This window comes from Lissotriton vulgaris, chromosome 1_1 (genome assembly GCF_964263255.1).
Source record: "Lissotriton vulgaris chromosome 1_1, aLisVul1.2, whole genome shotgun sequence".
Lineage (NCBI taxonomy): Eukaryota > Metazoa > Chordata > Amphibia > Caudata > Salamandridae > Lissotriton > Lissotriton vulgaris.
This window is the reverse complement of record NC_141685.1, coordinates 1,149,762,920-1,149,787,704: the sequence shown is the minus strand read 5'-3', so window position 1 is coordinate 1,149,787,704 and position 24,785 is coordinate 1,149,762,920. Positions and strand designations below refer to the sequence as shown.

The 24,785-nt window shown below is 51.9% G+C and overlaps 1 pseudogene; it reads left to right on the top strand.

Annotated features, from left to right (window-relative positions):
- Nucleotides 1-923: 923 nt before the first annotated feature.
- On the top strand, nt 924-1,041 carry LOC147748829 (U2 spliceosomal RNA; annotated as a pseudogene).
- The last annotated feature ends 23,744 nt before the right edge of the window (nt 1,042-24,785 follow it).

The following is a 24,785-nucleotide window of genomic DNA, read 5'->3' as shown; positions in this document are numbered from 1 at the left end:
GGAACACGGGCCACACACATTAGAAGCTTTTCAAAGTCTTTCTTTTCTTGTGTGGCCATCGTTCAGGGGTACATCGTTTTATCCGTCCCTTAGACCCGATGAATTATTCAAAAAAGAGAACAGACTGGGTCAAACAAAATAACAAAAGAATAGCTAGGGATCGTCTTCTCCCTCTTGACCGTCTTCAGGAGCTTGTATTCAGTATATCCGGGGGTCTTGCTTCCACCCTCGCCCCAGTGCTCCAAAAGAAGGGGAAGGAAGAAGAAATACTGGGATTAGCTCAACGCCTCCTATTCTGGGTCTAAGGGCTACCACCACCAAGTGTTGTGCAGGGGAAGGAAACGGGAAAAACCCGCTGAAGGTTTAGCGATGGGGATTCGCGTCAAGAACCACACGTGTCCTTATTCCCCGTACCACCCCACCACCCCCACCAGAACGATACCTTCAACGCTACTTGCCTTGGGCCACGACCCAGGATCAGGACCGTGGTGTTGTGACCCGGGGCTTCCTCTCCCTTTTCTGGGCTGCCGGTCTTGTCCGCAATGTATACTGCTCCAGGGGTGTCCGGACTTCCGTCTCCACCTCTGCGGGGCTCCTCTCCCGTCGGGCTCTCCACTCTTCGGTTTCTCCTCCGTCTCTCCTCCTTCTTCTCTGACTTTCCCACCGCCGCTTCCCTCTGTGTTTGAATTTCTGCCCTTATGTTCGTCCGCCTGTAATGACGTCCGGATGTTGCATCTCCCCAGCACCACTGGACCGCTGGGTTCTTCCGGTGTTTTTCCTGTGTCCAGGCTCGTGTTACTCCACTTCCGGTCTGGTGTACTCTCGAGATCCTCACACATCTCCCCCCTTAGGAATGGACTTTGGAGCCATTCAGAAGATGGGTGCAGAGACAGGTAATCAGCACTGACGTGTTTCGCACCTGTATCGCTTCTCGGCCTTTTGGCTAAGATCAAGTGTAGTATCTGTTCTTATCAGTTTAATATCTGATACGTCCTCCATCTGGGGACCATATATTAAATTGACCTTCGCTACGGACTCTCTTGCCGCCATTAACCACGCTGGATCACAATCACAAAGCAGGTATGCGTCTCGCGGTTTGCTAAACTGTGCCGTTTGTAAACATTTAACTAAGCTTAGTCGCATTTTTCGTGAACAAAATTATGCGTTTATATAAATATGCACTCCGAGTGAGTGATTGACAGTATCTATTGAGTATCTCGGCACCATCAAAAAATAATCACTTTCTTTTGATCAGCGAACAACTTCGCCTTCAGCCACAAAGGCATGTGATAAGAACGGTCTAGTCTTGCTCTTTTTAAGATTTATCCCGCTATGGAGAAATAGTACCACTAGACTAAGAAAATCAAGCGACTTTTGGTTCTCTTGCACGGTTTTAATTTGTAACCGTCTGAGTCACGTTTCTCTTTGTGTTCCAATTACAGAGACCGTGTTTTCGAGCCCATTTGTCCTGCTGTAAATTGTAACCGCGTTTGATTTCTTGCAACACTGTTACACGCCGGTTGACAGCTTGTCTACACTACGTACATGTTTATTCTATCTTTCTTGTTAATATCATGTTTCGCCATATGCAGGCATTTTAGTAAACACCTGCCCTCTTTTCTTCCTTTTTTTTCTTTCTTATACAAAGGAAAATATACTGGCTAAATACGTGTTATGCAACCTATGGTCCTGTACCTTGGAGGCCTATAGCAACACGCTCAGATTAATTACTTAAGGTAAGCTTTTCACGCTAGGAAAAACCTCGCTAATACATGGGCCTCTTTTAGAGAAATCTGGACTCGATATACTGTATCGGTTTCCCTACAGAGTTAATGGTTGGAGACAAGATGAGTACCGAGTGACGATGATACCTGACACACTAGCTGGATTTAAATATTTCCAAAAATAAAGGTAATCTTTACAGACACACCAGATACATTAGTAGTTATGCGAACCTTGGCAAGATCCTATGTACAGTTCTAATTGAGACACCCTGTGCTCTTGTCTCCCCTTTCCTAATAGCGGAATGACTGATATTTTATAGCACTGCTTTTTTTATATCGATTGAACTTACAAACTTTGAAGATACTTTTGAGAAACAGTTTCAGGTATGCAATTGCCATGAATATGAACAAACATGTTGTACAGCCTGGTTACATAGGCTATATAAAGTATGCTTAGTTTGTAATTGCAGAATAGAACTCTATACATATTTAAATGTCGGTCCACATCAACTTACAGCTATAGTATTAGCGTTAACAACATAGACTTTAGCAATTCAAATCTTTATGATTATTAAAATAGTGCGATCTTCACACTAAATAGTGACCTTTGAATGAGTCTTAAGATTAGAACATAGGGTATCACCGTTCCTGTTTTCCTTTATTATAATAAAACTCATAAAAAATGCCCCCCCCCCTTCTTGCCAAAATAACTTCAAAATTAGGTAGGATGACAATACCTGGAATCCCAACTTCTCCTCTTTTCTATATTCTAAGGACCAGAATATAAATTGTTTGTGTATGTCCCTATGGGACCTATTCACCATCCTTTTTTATAATGATGTGTGTATGCAATGCAGTTTTACTGTTAAGCTTAATTAAAGATCGTGTTATAAAGTAGTTATTTGAAAGAATTAGAAACTTCAAAAAATGTTTTATATATATAAAAAAATTGTTAAAATCTGAATGTATATACTTTGTTATCTTGTTCTTTCCAAATGTCCTTTTTCTGCGGTAAAATGTATCATAAATATTCTCTGGCATTAAATGTTAGTGCAATTTATCAAATTTGATGAAATATATCAATTTAAACACAAGTAAAAGTCTTCCTGTTATCCTCCCATGATTTTAAAAATAAGCTGATAAGGTCCTGATGAAGACACTCTGTGTCGAAACGCGTTGACACCAACTCGAGCTATCAGCAGTGGGAACCAACACAGTTTCTACCTCCCCTTTTGAGATAAAGAGACTAACTTATCTGTTTTCTTTTATTGTCATTTTCTATTTGATGTTAATAATTTAAATTTTTTTATCAATTTGTATCAATGATATTAAATTTTATATGTGATTATGATTAATGGTTATCTTACTTTCTTTTACCTGTGTTTATATATTATTGTACTAAATTTCTTTTTGCCAGTTATTCCTATTATTATTGCCTGGATACTATTGCTCTCTATCACTTGTTTCGCACCTGGAACATGTATGGTCTGAAATGAGAAAGGTTGTAAGGTGAGAAACCATCTAAGGATGCGGGGATTGGTGTCTTTATTCTTCGCAAGTCAAGTAAGAGGGGCATGATCTGTGAGGACAAGGAACTTTGTTCCTATCAGATAGTATTGTAGAGACTCTATGGCCCATTTGATGGCTAAACACTCATTTTCTATTGTTGAATAGTTGGTTACCCGGGAGAGCAGTTTTCTGCTGATATGTAATATGGGTTTTAGTTCATCGCTGTAATCAGGTTGGAATAGCACAGCACCCAGACCGTGGCCTGAAGCATCAGTTTGGAGGACAAATGTTTGGTCAAAATCAGGACAACGCAACACTGGGGCTGTACATATGGCACGTTTTAGGGCCCTAAAACTATCCTTGTGTTCTGGAGTCCAGGTGTGTATGCGTGTGGAGTGAGCTTTAGACGGGAGATCCGTTAGGGAACTGGCTACGGAAGAAAAATGGGGTTTGATTCTATGATAGTACCCTATAAAATCCAGGAAAGAACAGACCTCTTGTTTTGTTGTGGGTCTAGGGATGGTCTTAATGGCTTCTATCTTGTTTACTTGGGGCTTGATATCTCCTTCCTGAATAGTATAACCTAAATACTGTATCGTGTTCGTACCCAGTAGGGACTTCTTTGTGTTAATGGTAAGTCCAACTAATTGTAATGTCGAGAAAATGGATTCTAGATGTACTAAGTGTTCCTCCCAGGTTTGGCTAAAAACAACAATATTGTCAAGATAGGCACTTTTGGTGGGGCTTTAGTACATGATCCATTAATCTTTTAAATATTGCTGGCGCCGCATGTAATCCAAAAGGATGCACATTGAATTGGTAGAGTCCCGAGGGAGTTGCAAATGCTGTTTTCTCTTTGGAGTTGGAAGTCAAGGGGATCTGCCAGTACCCTTTTGTTAGGTCAAGGGTCGACATATACCTGGCTTTTTTACCCAAACGTTCGACCTTCTCGTCTATTCTGGGCATGGGATATGTATCGAACTTGGTTATTGCATTTACTTGTCTAAAATCAATGCAAAAACGCAGACTACCGTCTGGTTTCGGCACGATTACCACCGGGGAGTACCAATTACTATGGGAGAGTTCGATTATTCCTGACTGGAGCATGTCGGACACTTCCTTTTCCACTGCTTCCCTACGGGATGCAACAGGGATTTTATTTTATGATCTTTGTTTCCAGGGACACGATCTTGTGTAGGACCAAGGTGGTTAACCTGGGTGTGAGGAGGACGAGCATGACTAGCATTTCATGACACCCACATCGACGACAACGGAACACGTTCCACCTTACTTTTCTCCTTGTCCCCTTCTGTATTTGCAGACGCTTTCGAGGACCACTGTGCCTTTAAGCCCATAATGCTCCCGGGTCACATGAGAGAATCACCTAACCTACTGGGGCTTAAAGCAGAAGACGCAGGAGGAGTGGCGTTCTCGTTGGGACCCTCAGAGACACCGGACTCGGAGCGGGAGAAACAGCTGGTGGAGACCTTTGTCGTTCGACCTTGGAAAGGCTCGGGACCCTGGCAGGAGCAAGAGGAACCAGCGCCATTAAAAGCAACATCCTCGGGACTGGAGACGGCTGGTGGAGTAACAGACGGGCAGGCAGCCAGACCCTAGCTGGCAACACACGGAAGCCTGCCACGGCCCTGGAGTGTGGTGGCTGCACAAGGTGCGTTGACTGTTTGGCCAGGACTGGGGGCGTGTTACGGACGGGCCTAAGGGAGGAGGTGGCAGAGGAGAGAGAAACTGCCCCGGCCTGCGTTATCTAAGCCAGTCGCTTCTAGTGCATGATAACACTGGCGATGGTATGTGGTGATATCCCCTCGCACTCCTCGTTCCCCGCGTCAAACGATAGAAGGCAAATCACCTTCCTTATGACCCTTTTATTTATTTTCCCTTTCCTTTTTGGTATACCTGCCGTCCACGGAGAAAAGACGTTCCTACCCCGGAAGCAATCCACACGAGTAGAGCAGAAGATGAGGAAGACAGGGGATCAAGACTACGACTGCCATAACACCCTGTTGTGAACGAATCACAAATAAAACCGGCATAGGGAAAATATCTTGTAGTCCTGGTCTGCTTCTCCACCGCGCCACACCGGGACTCGTGGAAAACAGGGCAGGAAAGGTCTTCATCAAAGCCCCTAACTGGGTCTTTTGTATCAGTGATACCTCTCCCCAGTGGGCACGGTTTGGACTACGGAGGCTTGGACAGACAGCAGGGGTATTTCTAACGGTTTGTTGGTACAGGCAAGGTAGGCAGGAGTTCTCGCCAATAGGGAAGGCTGTGATTCCTCCCATTTTTTAAAGAGGTTCACGTGGTAGATCTGCTTACCCCCAACGCGGTAGGGCAGTAATACACTATAGGTGACTGGTGTCACTCTTTTCTCTACCACATATGGCCTGTGCCACTTCATCAGCAACTTATCTTCAGTGGAAAGGAGTAAAAGAAGGACCTTCTCACCCGGTTGGAATTCTCTTAGGTGGCTGTTCTGGTCATAATATCTTTTCTGTGTCTCTTGTGCCTCTTTCATGTTGTCATGTACCATGCCCCACAGCTGTGTTAAGGAGGATTTAAGGTCATAGGCATATTTCAATAGGGGTTTTCCCTCCTCGTCTTCTTCCTCCCGCTGTTCAGCCGCTATGTCCAGTAGGGTTCTAGGGTTTCGCGTAACAGCAGCTCGTAAGGGGAGTGCCCAGTGGACCTCTGTTCGTGCGTCCGTAGAGCAAAAATAACCCGGGGCAGCTTCTGGTCCCAGTCCCTCCCAGTTTTTGAGATGACCTTGCGGAGCAGGTTTTTAATTGTTTTGTTGTAACGCTCCACAAGCCAATCTGTCTGTGGATGATAAACCGAGGTCCTGATCCTGTCTATCCCCAGTATCATACACATCTGCATCATCAGACAGGACATAAAAGGGGTCCCCTGGTCCGTTAGGCTGTCGGACGGAAATCCTACTCTTGAAAACAGAGTTACCATGGCTTGTGCGACAGCAGGAGTAGTCATGCTTGACAAAGGGAAGGCCTCGAGGTAACGACTGGCATAATCTACTATATTTAGGATGTAGCTATGTCCTCTGGCTGAGGGAGTCAGGGGGCCTACCAGGTCCATTCCAACCCGCTTAAAGGGGATATCAATGATAGGCAATGGCTGTAGCGGGGCCTTTGTGACAACCCCAGGATTTGTGTATTGACCACATGCATAAGCAGCACAGTGTTTCGCTACATCTCTGTACACACCTGGGTAGTAAAATTTCTCCAGGAGATACTTTAGGGTGTTCTCCTTGCCGTAGTGTCCACCCCCTACTTTATTATGAGCCAACAAGAGTACATGTTCCCAAAGGAGGTTGGTACAATTACTTGTATTCTAGACTGTGGATCCCCCTTTACAGCTCTATTCAACAACCCTCTTTTTACCAAGAAATAAGGTCCTACCTGTTCCGTCGTTGTTCATGGACCTGCTCCCAGGCGTGTGTGAGAGAACTGTCCTCCTGTTGGGCTGTATGGAAGCTACTGGGATTTGTTCCGTCAGTGTCTGAGAGGGAAAGAGGAAAGGCAGGACATGACAGCTGCGAGTAGGAAAAATCCCTTTTCTCCCGTTGTTTCTCCTGTCTACTTTTCTTAACCCTAATGTCTGGCTCCTCTAATTCAATCCTGCTAAAAGGGGCTTCTTGTAAGCAGGCCCGGGCATTTCGTTTTGTTCCTTCCATGTATGTCTCGAATTTGGGGTGGTCAATCCCTATAATGACTGCTTCTGGTAAGGAGGGTATTACACCTACCCTCCGTAGGTGGGGATCGTTGTCTACCTCTAGCAAGACTTCTGCCACGGGGTACGTTTTGGTGTCCCCATGTACACGTTACCCTCACTTGTTCTGTATCTCTAATCTGGGGAGGGGCGATCGATGACTCATCCACTACTGTGACGGGACACTCAGTGTCTAGTAGCGCTTGCTTTTTCTTACAGTTGAGAAACACCTCCTCCTTATACAGGTGAGGACCCTTGCTCGTTAAGAAAATCCTGCCCCGGGTAGAACGCACCTCCATAGGTTCTACTCATGTGGTACGGTGGCGACATTGCCTGGCTATATGGCCCCATTCGGCACAGCTGAAACATTGTGGGCCCTGTACACTAGCGCCTGATGGTGGGACGGTGGTCTAAGGACTGGGCGGGTGGTATCTGGGGCTTGCTTTCTGGTCTAATGGAGGTTCTCAGGACGGATATGACTGGGACCGTTTTGGGGGAAGAATGAACTGGGGCCGTGCGATACCAGCTCTAAAATCAGGAGCCCTGTGAAAGGCACAAGCGATCTCTGCCGATGTGGGATTGAGATTCAGGTGTTGCTTTACCCACGGCCGTGTACTAGGCGATAGGGCCTTCAAGAATTGTTCTAGATAGATATTTTCTACTACTTTCTCTACTGTGGATACATGCGGTGTTAGCCATCAGTTGCCAATGTCTCTTATCCGGTAGTATAAAGCCAGAGGAATGTCTCCAACTGACCATCTTGCCTTTCTAAATTTGTTCCTATAGTGTTTCTGATCGAACCCCAAACTTTTAACAATTGCTTTCTTCACATCTTCATATGCTGTAGTCCCAGCCGGATTGGCTGCTTGATAAGCAGCTTTTAATTCACCTGAGAGAAGTGGGGTGGTATATTGACCCCACCTCCCCTGGGGCCAAGCAGCTGTGGATCCCACCCACTCAAAATTCAAAAGGAAATAATCGGGATCATCCCCATCTTTATATTTTTGGAGAACTGTTCCTGGGAGGACGTACTCGGGTGTTTCCTATTGCGTCAGTGAGCCGTAATATGGCTGTGTGTCCTGGACCTGCTGGTTAGTAGTGACTACCAAAGGACATAAAGCAGCAGACAAGGTCAAGCACAATGGTTCTATGTATTATTTTTTTTTGGAAAAAACTTTATTGTGGAATGCAAATATAGTTACAAGTATGGGCCTACAACCACAGGGGCCGGCCGCTAGAGCATAAAAAGCAGTCGTTGAACATCACGAAACAGCCACCGATCCCCTAGAGGTCCGGCAAAATACAGGATACAATTCTCAGCAACACAGGATGGAATCAGGATATAGTTATTTTTGTTTTTTTAGAAAAGAACAAAAAGAAAAACAGAAAAACAAATCTCAAGGCGGAAAGCATTATGGACCAAGTCGTGCTCCAACGGGGGGGACCCTCAATACAGAGTAGATAACCGGGCAAGCAATGGAGATGGCCGCGTGGGGGGGGAGTCAGTGGGGAAGTCAGGAAATTAGGAAAAAAGAGTACATTCTTGCAGGAATGTCAGGATCAGGGGGATAAAGAAATGTCCGGATTGTCCTCAAACGGGGGTGTACAGATGTTCCCTCGATAAGCGTTCCATTGACCCCAGATTCCATTCCACGCCCTATGCTTGCCCCTAGCCAAATACAGTCTTCTCTCTAAACATACACCAGTCCATATTCTCCTTCCATACTGACATGGTGGGGGGCCGTCGGGAACCCCACAGCTGCGCAATATCCCTCTTTGCGATCATGTTCCCAAGGGCCGCCCACCGGGCCTGAGCGACGTGGTAATCATTCGGCTCCCACACATTCAACAAGCATCTCTGAGCCTCAGGCAGCAGAGCAACCCCGGTGACACACTCCATTACAGCATGCACACGAGTCCAATACGCAGCCACCTCCCGGCATTCCCAAATGAAATGGAGGAAAGTAGCACTCAAACCACACCCGCGCTTGCATAACCCATCCGAGGAGAAGCCCATGGCAACCAAACGAGGACCAGTAACATACACCCGGTGAAGAATTTTAAGTTGAACGAGACGGAGACGGGCGGGAATGCCGACCTCTTTCGGGGAAGACAGTGCTGACTGCCAGTCTTCGTCATCCAACTCCAACCCGTCTCCAGTCCAGGCCTCCCTGAGACGCACAAGGAGATCTGCATGATTGTTGATTAACTTCTTATAAATCAATCAAATCGTACCATCGGGCAGATGACCATCGAGTATACGGTCCTCGGGAACATTAGTGTCGGCAGCGAAGACCGACGTCAAGGCATGGCGGACCTGTGCATACCTGAAAAACTCTCTATCACTCAACTCATACTCATTCTGAAGTACCTCAAAGGTCTTAACCGCGCCTTTCACCCAAAGGTCACCCACTCTGCTTATACCGATCATATCCCACTTCTCAAAACCTTTTGTTGTCCAGAGGCTTCCCAGTCTTTCCGACGCATACAAAGGGGTCGCTCGTGTCAATCGATCGTTCCATCCCATGGCCGCATTTGCATCCTTCCACACACACACAGCAATCTTGGTGGGTCCCGTTAGATTCCTCCCCGCTGTCTGAGAATAGAGCGCCCTGTTGTAGTTACCGCCCGGCAACTGATGCTTGTCCATCTCGAAAGCCGAATTTGGGCTGGGTGCATACATTGCGTGGTTGATTGCGGACAACTGGGAGGCCCAATAGTACCTCCTGATATCCGGGAGCGCCATGCCCCCGTCATACCAGGGGAGAGTTAGCTTTGCAAGAGCAATACGTGCGCAGCCGTCCCAATAGACTCTGTAAGCCTTCCACCTCCCGAAAGTAGCTTGCCGGAATGACGTCGAACGAATTCTGGAGTGCGTATAAAAACCGAGGCAGAGACATCATTTTAAAGAGAGCAGCGCGGCCGAGCGGCGACAATGGCAATCTACGCCACCGAGCCACGTCTTGTTTCAACCTTCGGAGAGGAGGAAGGAGATTGTGCTCATAGCGGGCAGCTGTATCTAGCGATATAAAAATCCCCAATTATTTGAAGCCGGATTGAGAGATCTGAATGGGAAATCTACTTGGTAATGGAGGAAGGCCGCCCGAGATGACATATACACAAGAATTAGACCAATTTATGATCAAGCCAGAATTCTTGCCGAACGAGGTGAGAACGTCAAACAGGACATTAAGGGATTTACGAGGGGAGGTAAGGTACAAAAGAATATCGTCGGCATACGAGACTCGGTCCTCAAAATCGGGGGCCCACTGGATGCCCTTTATCGACGGCTTCCATCGGAGCCAGGCTGCAAGAGGCTCCAAAGCAAGAACAAAGAGCAGGGGGGACAGCGGGCACCCCTGTCTAGTACCCCTCCCGAGAGTAAAGGACTTGGACACTCGACCGTTGACCACCACCTGAGCCAGCGGTTCCCTATATAAAAGTTTCACCCACCCGACAAATTCCGAACCAAAACCAAATTTTGCAAGGGCGGCCCAGAGATAAGGCCATTCTATCGTATCAAAGGCCATTGTTGCGTCCAAGGAAGCCAAGATGGCCGGCTCCGGAAGCGACCCCGCCCTCGCGAGAACACCATGTAGGCGCCGCAAGTTGAGAGCAGTGTTTCGATGTGGAATAAAACCGGATTGATCCAGATGGATCAGGTCACAAATCACTGTAAGCAGTCGATTGGCGAGAACCTTGGCCAGAACCTTAGGCTCAGCATTCAACAGGGAGATGGACCTGTACGATGCGCCGCGATCCCGAGGCTTGCCCTCTTTGGGAATTACCACAATCGTTGCCAAACGCTGGTCACAAGGGAGGGTACCAAGGTTACGTGACTCCATAAACATATCGCGAAGATATAGTGCGACTTTATCCGGGCGCAGTTTGTACAGCTCAATAGGCAAGCCGTTCGGGCCCATAGCCTTGCCCGAACGGAGAGAACGAATTGCGGTCGCAATCTCGTCTACAGACAACGGGGCCTCCATGCACTCTCGATCCTCTTCAGAAAGGCAGGGCAGCGCAATGTCCCGCAGCAATGAATGGGAGTCGTCCTCATCTCTATCAGACACCGGGGAGTACACAGCACGAAAATAGTCCGCAAAACACTCCACAATCTCACTCGGGTCAGTCACACTCTCACCATCTAAAGTCCGAACAACAGGGACCACACGATTCGCTCTTTCCTTCTTGTCAAGCCAAGCAATCAATTTACCCGCCTTATCCCCAACATCGTACAGTCTACCCTGCTGCTCCCTGTACATCGTCTTGGCAGCATCCGTGACAAGGGATTTATAGCCTAGCTGCTTCAGCCCCAGGGCGTGAAGTCTGTCATGGGTAACGCCTGATTCTAGGTCAGCCTCCAATTCCAATATTTCAGCCTCAAGACTCACACTCCTGACTCCTAGCTTTCTTAGTTTCAGCTATTAAAGGTAGGGCCTGTCCCCGAATAACAGTCTTAAAAGCTTCCCACAGGGACACAGAAGACGAAACAGACCCCTCGTTCTCCAGGAAATAGTGGTCTAGGGACTTTATAAGACTATTACGGGTCTTAGGATTACGCAGGTACCAGGGGTTGATAGGGGGAATCCGTCCCGCAGTGTTCACCTCAGTGTCCATGCAGAGCCACAATGGGGAATGATCCGAAATGCCCCGGGTCAAGTGTCTGATCTCTCTAACAGAGGAAGACTGGGCAGCGGGCATAAGGATGTAATCAAGTCTGGAGAGACTCCCATGAGCCCCAGAGTGAAAGGTGTACTGACTCTGTGTCGGATGCATTAACCTCCAGCAGTCTACCAGACCAAAGGTGTCCAAGAACCCACTGAGCCATGACTGGGAATTAGGCAGATCCCTGGGGGGTGACGATCCATAATGCCAGAAAGCACAGAATTAAAATCCCCACCCATAAGGAGAATGCAATCAGGGAGCTCCAGCATCACACGGCCAACATCTGAGAAGGTAGAGGTCTGGAGACCCGGGGGAACGTATACAGTGAGCAATGAAAGAGTCTTACCCTCCCACCTACCAGTGAGGGCGGCGTAACGCCCTCTGTCGTCGAGGATTACGTCATCAATCTCTAGAGGGAGAGAAGACCGAACCAGAATACCCACCCCTCTAGAACCAGTGGTGAACCCGGAGTGTGCGAACAGGCGATAACCCCACCTATTCATAGCATGACACATATTTCCCACCAAATGCGTCTCCTGCAAAAGTACCACATCAGGAGACAAGCGACGCAGATACTGCAGTACCACACCCCGTTTTATGCGATCACCCAATCCATTGACATTCCAAGATATTAACCTCAACCCACTACCCCCCATCCACACAAGTGATGCATGAGTCACCCCACAAAGAGCAGGACACTTGAAGTATAAAAGAAACCAATACGTCGCCTTGAGAAAGAAAAACACATTCACAAACACCCCATCTCACCCCCCAACCAACACCCGTTACAACTCCCCCCTCCCTGCACCCCTGCAGCAGACTAAAAAGCCACCCCAACATGCAGTGTGCCTGTCGCCCTAACATTCCCACTCTACAAAAAGACCCTGGAGTAGGAAAGAGGCCCGTCCCACCCGCCACCCATTAGGGAACATCAGTGAAACATAGTATACAAAATAAATAGTACCCAGTTGAGTAATGTCTAGTATTCGGAGATCAGGGGCCGAAAAATCACTTCTGTACAGGCTCACCACCCTCGGCACCACCAGGGTGCTCAGTCCAGTCGTTCTGGCCAGGCAGGGAATCCAGCCAGTCACTCACATTCTCAGGCCGGTCAAAAAAGAATGTCTGTTCCTCGTACTCCACACGAAGCCTGGTAGGGAAAAGCATTGCGTACTTCAATCCTAAGTCCCGGAGACATCGCTCAAATCCCTGAAAGCCCATCCTTTGTCTCTGGACGAGCTGGGTAAAGTCCGGGTAAAAGTTAACTGTGGAATTCTCAAATTTCACCGGGCCGCTCACTCTCGACGCCTGCAGGATAGCATCACGATCCCTGAAATGAAAAAGTTTGGCGATGATAGGCCTCGGAGGAGCGCCCGGCTTAGGCTTTCCACCCGGAACGCGATGGGCACGCTCCACTGCGAAGAACTTGCTCAGTCCGGAAGGGGCAAGGTGATTCAGGACAAGATCTTCAACCAGGAGGTCAATCGAAAGAGTCTCGGGATTCTCCAGAACACCTATGACGCGGACGTTATTGTGTCTTGCCCTATTCTCAAAATCCTCAAGCCGATGGGACATCAGGTCATTAGCCAATTTCAAATTGCCAAGTTCGGTCTGAAGTTCCGACATCGGCCGTGAGGCTAGAAGTCTTCAGATCCAACGACTTCACCTTCTCGTTGGTCTTGGACAGGTCAGCTCTGATCAGGGTGACATCAATGGCAACCGTGTCAATTTTATGAGCGAGAGCCTCATACTGCTGGCCGATGGTCTCCTTCATGTTGGTGATGGCGCCCATGATGTCCTGCAGGGACAGATCAGTAGGGGCGGTTGAGTCCTCCTTGGCGTCCTCCGGGGTACGGCTTGGGACTCCAGGGGATCCTTTGGATTGAGTGTACCGGTCCATAACATTGGATTGGACCGGTCCCCCACGAAGGGGCGTCTTAGTCTTCCATTTCTCGGCTTTGCCCCTGGCTTCCATGCTGGAAGATGAGCCCCGGAGGGGCCCGCGAGACCTAGTGAAAATGGCCGTCTGCGGGCAAGGCACCAACAGTCCACAAAAACTGGCTCGTGCGGCCACGACAAAGACACGACTTGACCCAATCGGAGTAGATGATAAAGTCTCACTCACACTGAATAGAGGCTGGACAGATCCCCGACCAAGCGGAACCTTCTCGCAATCAGACCATGCCAGGACCCAGAAACGAAACTGAAAGTTGGAGTAGGGCCACTGGGGAAGACCCCACTGCCGTTGTTATTCAACTTCGTCCCGGCTTCACAATTCGCCAAGTCCCCGGCTCGCCGCAAGGTGGGCCTCAAAAGTTCAAATCGATGTAATTTCGGTTCCCCGAGTCCGAATTAAAATCTGAAAAGAGTTATGAAGTCAGCCAAGGTTCATATTCAATAATCCGTCCAAGAATTCAGGATGTTGTCAGGATAAGTTGCGAAGAGTGGCGAGGGTCCGGGGAGCTCTGTGCTCACGCGGCCATCACGAATGCTCGCGTAGCTCCTCCTCCGGGTTCTATGTATTCTTGATATTAGATGGTGCAATCGCTTCCAACATCCGCTGCTTGAGGATGTACAAATCACCACAGTATAAAAAACCAAAGAGGAAGGTGCACTCAAATGAAGTCAATAGAGAAAAGTAATTTATAAATATCTTCTTCTTTATTCAGAGTATTGTTTTCTGTAAACAAAGGCACAGCCAACGCGTTTCGTTCCCTTTTTTGCCTTGGGAACTTCGTCAGGGCAAAATAGTAATATCAGGAAACGGTAATCATAAACCGACAAAAGTACATAAACCGGAATAAGGACGTTCTAGCTTGACCAATTGAGGCCTCCTTGGCTTGGATTGTGACGGCCCTAATAGGAATATAATACAAGCTCCAGTCGGTGAGGTGGAATCATTTGTATTCCGAGTGCTATTCAGATCCCCAAGATAAGAGGCGTAAAGAATGAATAGGAATGGGCAAATCCGCCTTCACCAACGTCTCTCGCTTTAATACGGCGATCGTGTAGCAGATAACCCCCGGTCCGTGTCCCCGTTATCGTAAATGCGGCAGGTCAAGTTGAGACCAAGACCAAACAAACAAAAGGTACCGCGCCTGTGATACGGCTTCGGCTTCTGAAATCTCCATCGGGAAGGGCGTCGAGAAGTTGGTGAAGGCGCATTTGCCCATTCCTATTCATTCTTTACGCCTCTTATCTTGGGGATCTGAATAGCACCCGGACTACAAATGATTCCACCTCACCGACTGGAGCTTGTATTATATTCCTATCAGGGCCGTCACAATCCAAGCCAAGGAGGCCTCAATTGGTCAAACGAGAACTTCCTTATTCCAGTTTATGTACTTTTGTCGGTTTATGATTACCGTTTCCTGATATTACTATTTTGCCCTGACGAAGTTCCCAAGGCAAAAAAGGGAACAAAACGCGTTGGCTGTGCCTTTGCTTACAGAAAACAATACTCTAAATAAAGAAGAAGATATTTATAAATTACTTTTCTCTATTGACTTCATTTGAGTGCACCTTCCTCTTTGGTTTTTTATATAGTAGTGACTAGGCTGGCCTGATCTTTCAAGGTCCCTTGTAGGGCTTCCCTCTCCATCTGTGCTGCCTGTAACTGTTGTTCGAACACTATCTGCAAGTGTCTTTGTCTTTTGGCCAACTGTGCAATGACATCCTCCAAAGGCATGGGTTGTGTCATGGTTCGACACGTAGGGGCAGGGGAGTGATCCAACTTCTGACCCCACTTTGTAAGCGGCACAATGGCCCGACAGGTGGAAGGGAACACAGGACACACACAGTAGAAGCTTTCTTCTGTGCTTTGTAAAAGTGGGAGCACCTGTTCAAGTGTCACCATGTGAAAATGCTCTGACAGTATGTAGTGGTTTAGCTCTCTCAAATCTAAAATTGGTCTTAGGGAGCCGTCCTTTTTGAGGATGAGAAAATACAGAGAGTAAACCCCCTGAGCCTTGGTACTGTATGGTAACTGGCTCTATTGCCCCTTTTAGTAAGAGGCACTGGACCTCTTGTTTTAGCAAGTTTATGTGTTCTGGAGATAACTTGTGAGATCGTGGTGGAATGTTTGGGGGATTGCTGGTAAGCTCCAGGCAATAACCATGTTTGATAATTCCAAGAACACATTTGTCTGATGTTATAGACTGCCAAATGGGGAGAAATTGTGAAAGTCTTCACTCCAACAGGTGTGGCGTAATCGGGGGTGGGGGGCAGCGTGGGTAAGTCACTGTTTGTTGGGGGAAGTGTTGGAAGGCGGTGACCCCAGGGGTCAAGATGACTCTCCTAACCACCCGGGACCTCCTCTCCCACAATTACTGCAGAGTCTTATCGAGGGGAGTCCCCACCGGGGAGGACTGATCGTACACACTGTCGACACACCACACTTACGAACGGACACCACACCGGGATTCTTTATCAAGTATAAACTTTATCAAGGTAAAAGTAGGGAGCAATACACAGCGATCGAGGGATCGCGAAAGTCTCGTAACGAGGGATCGGGGAAGCGGGACAGTCTTAGAGGGCCAGTTGGCACGCCACGCACCCTGCGCACAGTTCTCAATCCTCGAACTGGGGGGTACGGGGGCTGGCGATGGGACTTGCTGTCCTACTCACTTCTGGTTCAAGATGGTCGTGAGGGTAGCGTCGATGGTCCAGCCGGACCAGAGAGTTCTTCAAGCCGCGACGAGGTCAGCAGGGCTTGGTCAGAAGTACTTTGTCGTACTCGTAGGCAGGTGGAGCCGCGAGAGCGTCAGCAGGGCTCTGGGTGGTAGCAAGTGTCTCTCGTTCTCAAGAGTGGGCCGCGACGAGGTCAGCAGGGCTCCGATGGTTCAGGTCTTACTCTTCGAAGAGGGAGCCGCGACAGCGTCAGCAGGGCTCCGGTGGTTCAGTTCCGTAGGTTCAAGGATGAGCCGCGACGACGTCAGCAGGGCTCGGTGGGTCAGAGTCTGTTCTCCTCAAAGTCAGCCGCGATCAGATCAGCAGGGCTTTCTTGTCCAAGATACAACTGCCGGCTAGATGGAGTGCAGGCTATCTTATAGTCCAGGGGCTCTTTGATGTCCGGACCCTCAGAGGCAGGAGGCCGGAGGTCCAAGGGCCAGGCGCCTGATTGTCTGGGCGGCTGGTTCTTTGATGCTTTGGACCATGCGTCCAGGGAATCCCAGACGCCCATCAAGGTCTGGAGCCAGCTCACTAGGAAGCCCAAAAGGTGCGATCGAAACCAGCCCCCAGGGATGGCTCGGAGGTGTGAGGACAACCAGCTCCTCGGGAGGGGGCCGGAGGTGTGATGGAAGCCTTGGTTTCGGGTACTTGGTGAGTCGTTCACCCCATTGGGCGAGTCTGGGCACGCTGAACGCGCACGCCTGGCTGCAGCCGGGAGCGACCAGAGGCTGCCGAAAGGGAAGAAGGCGGCCGGCTGGCCGGGGTGGCCAAACATTGAGTCTGCCGGTCACGTGCATGGGTGCAGGCACGCGGTCTGGAGGTCGTTTCAGGTCCGATGTAGGAGTCTCGGGTATAGTTCTGGGTGGACGGAAATTAGTTCTGTCCGTCGTTCTGGGTTATGGGGAGTCAGCGAGGGCCACGCCATGAGGCCGGACCCAACATGCGTCCCCTCCAGCTGAAAGACGAGGAGAACTACCCATCCTCTTGGGGGTTCTCTTCGCTGAGGCGGAAGAAGCGGGACAGGCCGTCAGCGTTGGCGTGGTCTGCACCCGGCCTGTGTTCCACAGTAAAATCCATCCCTTGGAGGGAGATGGACCAGCGTAGCAGTTTAGGGTTCTCTCCTCTCATCTGCATGAGCCACCGGAGAGAGGACGGTGGTCGGTCTGGACCCGGAAGTGGGTACCGAACAGGTAGGGCCTCAGCTTCTTCAAGGCGCAGACTACGGCGAAGGCCTCTCGCTCGATGGTGCTCCATCTCTGCTCCCGGGGTAGTAGCCTCCGGCTGATAAAGGCCACTGGATGATCAATCCCATGGTCGTCCACCTGGGAGAGCACGGCTCCGATGCCATGTTCGGAGGCGTCCGTCTGGACCACGAATTCTCTGGAGTAATCAGGGGCCTGTAGTACTGGAGCGGTGCACATGGCCTGCTTTAATTCCTCAAATGCCTTCTGACAGGCGGGGGTCCAACTAACCTTCTTGGGGTTGGCCTTGGCTGTCAACTAGGTGAGGGGGCCTACAATACTCCCGTACCCCTTGATGAATCTACGGTAGTACCCTGTGAGGCCCAGGAAGGCTCGCACCTCGGTCTGGGTCGTGGGGGTCTCCCAGGCCTTGATAGCATCTATCTTGCGTTGGAGGGGGGCTACGAGGCCGCTCCCGACCTGGTGCACGAGGTATACCACGGAGCTTTGTCCTATTTGGCACTTGCTAGCTTTAATGGTGAGCCCGGCGCGCCGCAGGGCGTCCAACACCTCCCAGAGGTGGTGCAGGTGTTCGGGCCAGTGGGCACTGAACACCGCAATGTCGTCGAGATACGCTGCGCTAAAACTTTCCAACCCGGCCAGGACCTGATTGACCAGTCGCTGGAAGGTGGCGGGGGCGTTTTTCATGCCGAAGGGCATCACTCTGAAGTGGAAATGGCCATCTGGAGTGGAGAAAGCAGACCTTTCTTGGGCGGGCTCCGTGAGGCCGATCTGCCAGTAGCCACTGGTGAGATCGAAGGTACTGAGGTACTGAGCCGACCCTAGGCGGTCAATGAGTTCGTCGGCTCGGGGGATGGGGTGTGCCTCGGTTCGGGTGACTGCGTTGAGTCCGCGGTAGTCCACGCAGAACCTCAGCTCAGGGACGGTGCCGGGGGCGGCTGCTTTCGGAACCAGGACCACGGGGCTAGCCCATGGGCTGTCGGAAGCTTCTACCACTCCTAGGTCCAGCATTTTGTCGACTACGGCCTTGATGCAGGCTCGAACTCGGTCGGGGACTCGGTAGGCTCTGTGTCGTACTGGAGGGCTGTCCCCGGTATCCACGTCGTGGACGCACCAACTGGTGATGCCGGGGGTGAGGGAGAAGAGGTCTGAGAATTGTCCCAACAAGTGGCGACATTCTTCCTGCTGCAAGGGGGTGAGGGAGGAGGAGAGACTCACTCCCTCTACGGAGCCGCCTTCATCCTTTGCACACAGGAGATCTGGTAGAGGGTCCGTTTCCTCTTCGTCTCCGTCATCGGTGGCAAGGAGTAATCCCAACTCAGAACGCACAAAGTGGGGTTTGAGCCGGGTCACGTGCAAGACTTTCAGGGCGTTCCTGGCTGATTTCGTATCAACGAGGTAGGTGACCTGGCTCTTGCACTCTGTCACCTTAAAGGGTCCAGTCCACTTGTCCTGCAAGGCACAAGGTTCCACTGGGGACATGACCCAAACCTGTTGGCCTGGTTGAAACTCGACCAGAGTGGCATTCTGGTCGTACCAGCGTTTCATCTCCTCTTGGCTGGCCTCCAGGTTGGCCTCGGCCAGCTCGCGAAACTTCCGCGTCTGGTTCCGGAGGGCCAGGACGTAGGAGAACTGTTAGACGGACCGGGAGGGTCGGCCGAGGATAAGGGGAGAGGTCTCCGGGGAGAGCCGTCTCCAGCGCTCGTACAGACAAGTAACTTCCCCCCCACAGACGGACACCACACAAGGTTAAAGTTCAACGAGACTTTATAGGCAATTCTTTAAGTTTACGATGGAATGGTACAAGGAGGTCTGGACTCAGGGGTCCCCTCGATCCTGGTCTCTGGTTTGGGGAAAGGGTAGCGGGACAGTCTTGTTACCAGAAAGATGGAAATAGCTCTCAATCCTCGAGCTCGGCGTTCTAGATGATCGGGCCGCGGCGGAGCCAGCAGGTCCCGAGATGGACGAAGGAAACGACGGTCCGCGGCGGAGCCAGCAGGTCCCGATGAAGATGATGGTTACAAACGGTCCGCGGCCACGCCAGCAGGTCCCGACGACGATGAAGGATATGAAGGTTACGAAGGGTGCGGCAGCGCCAGCAGGCAAGACGATGGTGCACGAGACAGAGCTATGGCAGCGCCAGTAGTCCGTCAAGGATGAGTTCTTCTCTGCGTCTCTCGACTCCAAGATACAACTGCCTTCCTGCTCTGGAGCTGCCCCAGTTATAGGGCTGGTGTTCTTTGATGTCCGGACCCTCGCACTTGGAGGTCGGGAGGTCCGGGATGAGGGAGTCCAGACACCCAGCAGGGGGGTGGAGCCAGCGCCCGGGGAGGCGATGGGCGAGCGGCACTTGGCGGGGGAGAGCCATCGACACCTCTTTCTCCCATTGACTTGCCAAGTAGCCCGCTCACCTCCTGGGTGGATGGTGGTGCCGGGATGTCTGAGGCCTGGCCAGGCCCAGGGTTGAGGTCGATCGGGGGCCAGGCGGCCTCGTGGTGGAGTGTCCAAGATGGCGCCCAGGATGGCGCGCAGGCCGGCAGTGGATCGGGCCCACGAGGTCGACAGGTTCGAGGGTAGGGGTCCCTGAGGGGACGGAGGACGTGTAATGGTGGTGTGTGGTACCTGCGTGACCGGGCTCGGGCCTGGTCGGGCCGGGGGAGAGCGGCCCTTCATGTGGCCTGTCCAACATGCGTCCCCCCCAGCTGAAGGCGGGGAGAGTTACCCATCCTCTTGGGGACTCTCCTCGTCGAGGCGGAAGAACCGGGACAGGCCATCCGCGTTGGCGTGATCTGGCCCAGGCCGGTGTTCAACCGTGAAGTCCATCCCTTGAAGGGAGATGGACCAACGTAGTAACTTCGGGTTTTCCCCCCGCATCTGCATCAGCCACTGCAGGGGTCGGTGGTCGGTCTGCACCCGAAAGTGTGTGCCAAAGAGGTAGGGCCGGAGTTTCTTGAGGGCCCATACCACGGCGAAGGCCTCCCTCTCGATGGTGCTCCAGCGTTGTTCTCGTGGTAGGAGTCGCCTGCTGATGAAGGCCACTGGCTGATCAAGGCCTTCGGTGTTCACTTGAGACAGGACTGCCCCAATGCCATGGTCGGAGGCATCCGTCTGGACGACGAACTCCCGGCTGTAGTCGGGGGCCTGGAGCACAGGGGCGGAACACATGGCGGCTTTCAATTGTTCGAATGCTGTTTGACACTCTGGGGTCCAGTTGACTTTCTTGGGTTGATTTTTTGACGTGAGTTCTGTGAGGGGCCCCACTATAGTACCATAGTCTTTCACGAACCTTCGGTAATAGCCCGTGAGGCCCAGGAAGGCTCGTACCTCGGTCTGGGTGATGGGGGGCTGCCAGGACTGGATGGCGGCAATTTTGAGCTGCAGAGGGGCCACCAGGCCGCTTCCCACCTGGTGCCCGAGGTAGGTTACGGACCCTTGACCAATTTGACATTTGCTGGCCTTGATCGTGAGGCCAGCTCGCTGAAGGGCTTGTAGCACTGCTCGGAGGTGGTGGAGGTGCTCGGACCAATGATGGCTGTATACAGCGATGTCGTCTAGGTAGGCGGCGCTGAACCCTTCGAGCCCCGCCAGGACCTGATTGACGAGCCGCTGAAATGTTGCTGGGGCATTCTTCATGCCGAAGGGCATGACCTTGAAATGGTAATGGCCATCGGGGGTGGAAAAGGCAGAACGTTCTTGGGCCCGGGGTGTGAGGCCGATTTGCCAGTAGCCCGCCGTCAGGTCGAAAATACTGAGGTAGCGGGCAGCTCCCATGCGGTCGATTAGTTCATCTGCCCGGGGGATGGGATGTGCGTCTGTTCTGGTGACCGCATTCAAGCCCCGGTAGTCGACGCAGAACCGGAGTTCCGGTGTGGTGCCAGGGGCGGCCGCTTTGGGGACCAGTACTACAGGACTGGCCCAGGGGCTGTCTGAGGGCTCGATGACCCCGAGCGTGAGCATTTTTGCTACCTCTTCCTGGATGCAGGCCCGTACCCGATCTGGCACGCGGTAGGCCCGGTGGCGGATAGGGGGGCTGTCCCCCGTGTCCACATCGTGCACACACCAGGAAGTGACACCTGGGGCGAGGGAGAACAGGCTGGCGAACTGTGACAGGAGGACTCGACACTCCTGGCGTTGCTCTCGGGTGAGGGCCTCCGAGAGTCGGACCCCATCCACGGAGCCGTCTTTCTCCCGAGTCCGTAGGAGGTCAGGGAGGGGCTCGGAGTCCTCTTCAGCCCCATTGTCTGTGGCCATCAGGAGGCTGAGTTCTGAACGCACAAAGTGGGGTTTCAGTCTGTTAGCGTGGAGGACCCGGAGGGGGTTCCGGGAAGATTCCATGTCGATGAGATAGGTGGCAGGACCCTTGCGCTCGACTACTTTGAAGGGCCCTGTCCACTTGTCTTGCAGGGCGCAGGGTTCGGTGGGGGACATCACCCATACCTGTTGCCCAGGTTCAAATTCGATGGAGGAGGCATTCCGGTCATACCACTTTTTCATGTCCTCTTGACTGGCCTCTAGGTTGGCTTTTGCCAGCTCTCTGAACCGCCGGGTCTGGTTGCGGAGGGTTAGGAGGTACCGGAAGACATCTGGTGGGTTCTTTAGAGGGGGCATCTCCCAGCCTTCCTTGACTAGGCTGAGCGGCCCCCGCACTGGGTGTCCATATAGCAGTTCAAACGGGCTGAAGCCCAGGGACTTCTGGGGAACCTCTCGATATGTGAAGAGGAGGCACGGCAGCAGCACGTCCCACTGGCGACGGAGGGGCTCTTCCAACCCCCCGATCATCCCTTTGAGCGTGCGGTTGAACCGCTCAACGAGTCCGTTTCCTTGAGGGTGATAGGGGGTCGTGAATCGGTAGGTAACCCCGCACTGTTGCCAGAGGGACTTCATATATTTAGAAATAAAGTTCGTGCCTCTGTCGCTGACGACTTCTCGGGGGAAGCCCACACGGGAGAAGATCCCCATTAGAGCCCGGCCGACTACCGGGGCTGTCACAGTTCGCAGGGGAACAGCCTCGGGGTAGCGGGTGGCGTGGTCCACTAGCACCAGGATGAATCGATGGCCTTGTTTTGTGCGCGGGTCCAGGGGCCCCACGATGTCTATCCCGACCCTCTCGAACGGGGTGGTGACCACGGGAAAAGGTTGCAGGGGGGCTTTTAGTTTGCGGCCGCTCTTTCCACTGGCTTGGCACGTGGGGCAAGATCGGCAATGCTGGTGTACATCGTTCCTCATTTTGGGCCAGAAGAAGTGGGTCACCAGACGACTGTAGGTTTTATCTTGACCCAGGTGTCCCGCCAGGGGGACATCGTGGGCCAGGTTTAGCAGAAAGTCTCTAAAACGGAGGGGCACCACTAGTACTCGGCTGGCCCCCAGCTCCGCGATTCTTTGCTCACTGTACAGCAGATCATTGTCCCAGTAGACCCAGTGAGTTCCGGAGGTATCCCCTGCGCTTTGGGCGAGCGCTTGCTGGCGGAGTCCCTCGAGGGAGGGACAGGTCTTCTGTTCTTGGCGAAATTGTTCTTGCGTGGGCCCCCCCTCTTGAGGCCACTGGTCGAGGTTAACGAGGTCTGGAGGTTGAGCTGGTTCTGGGGGGACGTCACGGTCGGTGGTTTCGGCTGGGGCGACCGGAGGCGGTGGCGCCGGCCATTCGGGTTCCTCTGGGCGGGGGTTGGCACGGGCGGCCATGGACCGGGTGGTGACGCACGCCCAGTCCGGGACGCCTAACATCCCCAGGTGTTCTCTTCGTTCTACGGCTGCCCACGGAGAGCTTTCAAGGTCATTCCCCAGGAGGCAGTCTACGGGGGCATCGTCTCGGACCGTTACCTTCAACATGCCGGAGACCCCTCCCCATTCGAAGGGGACGCAGGCCATCCGACACAGACTTTCCGAGTTATCGGCTGAACGTACAGGGCATAGAATGTTTGGTAGATATTGTTCTGGGGTCACCAGGTGACAGCGGACGGCTGTTACACTGGCCCCGGTGTCACGAAGGGCTTCGGCCCGGCGTCCATTGATGCTCACCCATTGGCTGTACTTCTGGGTGTTAGCGGGTAGGGGGACCCGCGGGACCATGTCTCTCCCCCCTAAGCAGGCTAGAGCCATGGCGGCTGGCTCCCATTCTTGGTGTTCCTGTTCATATTCCTCTTGTTCCTCTGAGATCTGTTCCTCCCCCAGAGCAGCAGCGGCAACTTGGCGGGGTCTTGGGCTCTGGTACTGGGGGCAGCTTGGGTCGTTTGCATAGTGGCCGACTCGTTGGCATCGATGGCACGTCACATTGGCTCGGTATCCCGGCCGCGCCGGGGTGCTGCCCCGGTTGGCCGGGGGGGTGGTGCTGGTAGCGGGGGCGACCGGAGCGTTGTCTCTTCCGCGTCCTTGGCCTCCTCCTCCTCCTCGGGGACGGTGCTGACCATTGTTGTTCCGGTTCTGTTCGTAGGACCCATTTCGGCCCACTCTGGTGATTTCCCACCGGTCAGCTTCGGCTGCGAGCTGCCGGGGATCCGTTAACTTGCTGTCGAGGAGGTGTTGGCGGAGTTCAATGAAGCAATTGTTCGACAGATGCTCCCATACCATAAGATTGAACAGTTGTTCGTAGGTTGTGACCTTGCTTCCTTTGATCCAGCCCTCGAAGGCTCGGCTAAAGTAGTTTACATAGTCCACCCAAGTTGTACCCGGGATGCGGGTGCAGTCTCGGAACCTCTGACGGTACATCTCGGGTGTGAGGCCATAGCGGGTGAGGAGTGCAGCTTTCATATGGTCATAGGAGGTCATCTGGTGGTCCGGGAGTTGCAGCAGGGCGTCGCGGCCCTCATTGAGGAATCTCCCCCATAGACCGGCTCCCCAATCGCTTCTATCGATCCGGTGTGCAGTCATAGCGATTTCATAGGCCTTAAACCATTGCTGGATGTCGTCCTCTCGGAAGTATTCTCGAACAACATCCTTGGGGATGTGTACCTTTTTCTCTGTTGCCCCTGGGGTGTGGGGTTGCTCGGACACCCCTACTTCTTTATTCTGCTTGCGTAGGTCGATCTCAGCTAGTTTCCGCTCATGTTCATATGCCAGTTTCTTTTCCTCGAGCTCCCTTTGTCTCTGTTTCTCCTCTCTTTCTTCTCGGAGACGCAGGTGCTCTAAGTTGATTTTTTGTTCGGCCAACTTAAGTTCAACGTCCATTTTGAGCCGGGCCATTTCCAGCTCGTGTAGTCGGGTTTTTTCTCGTTCCTGGATCTCGTCTTGCGAGAGACCCGTTCTTCGCTCTTCAGGGGCCGTGGTGGTTTTTGCT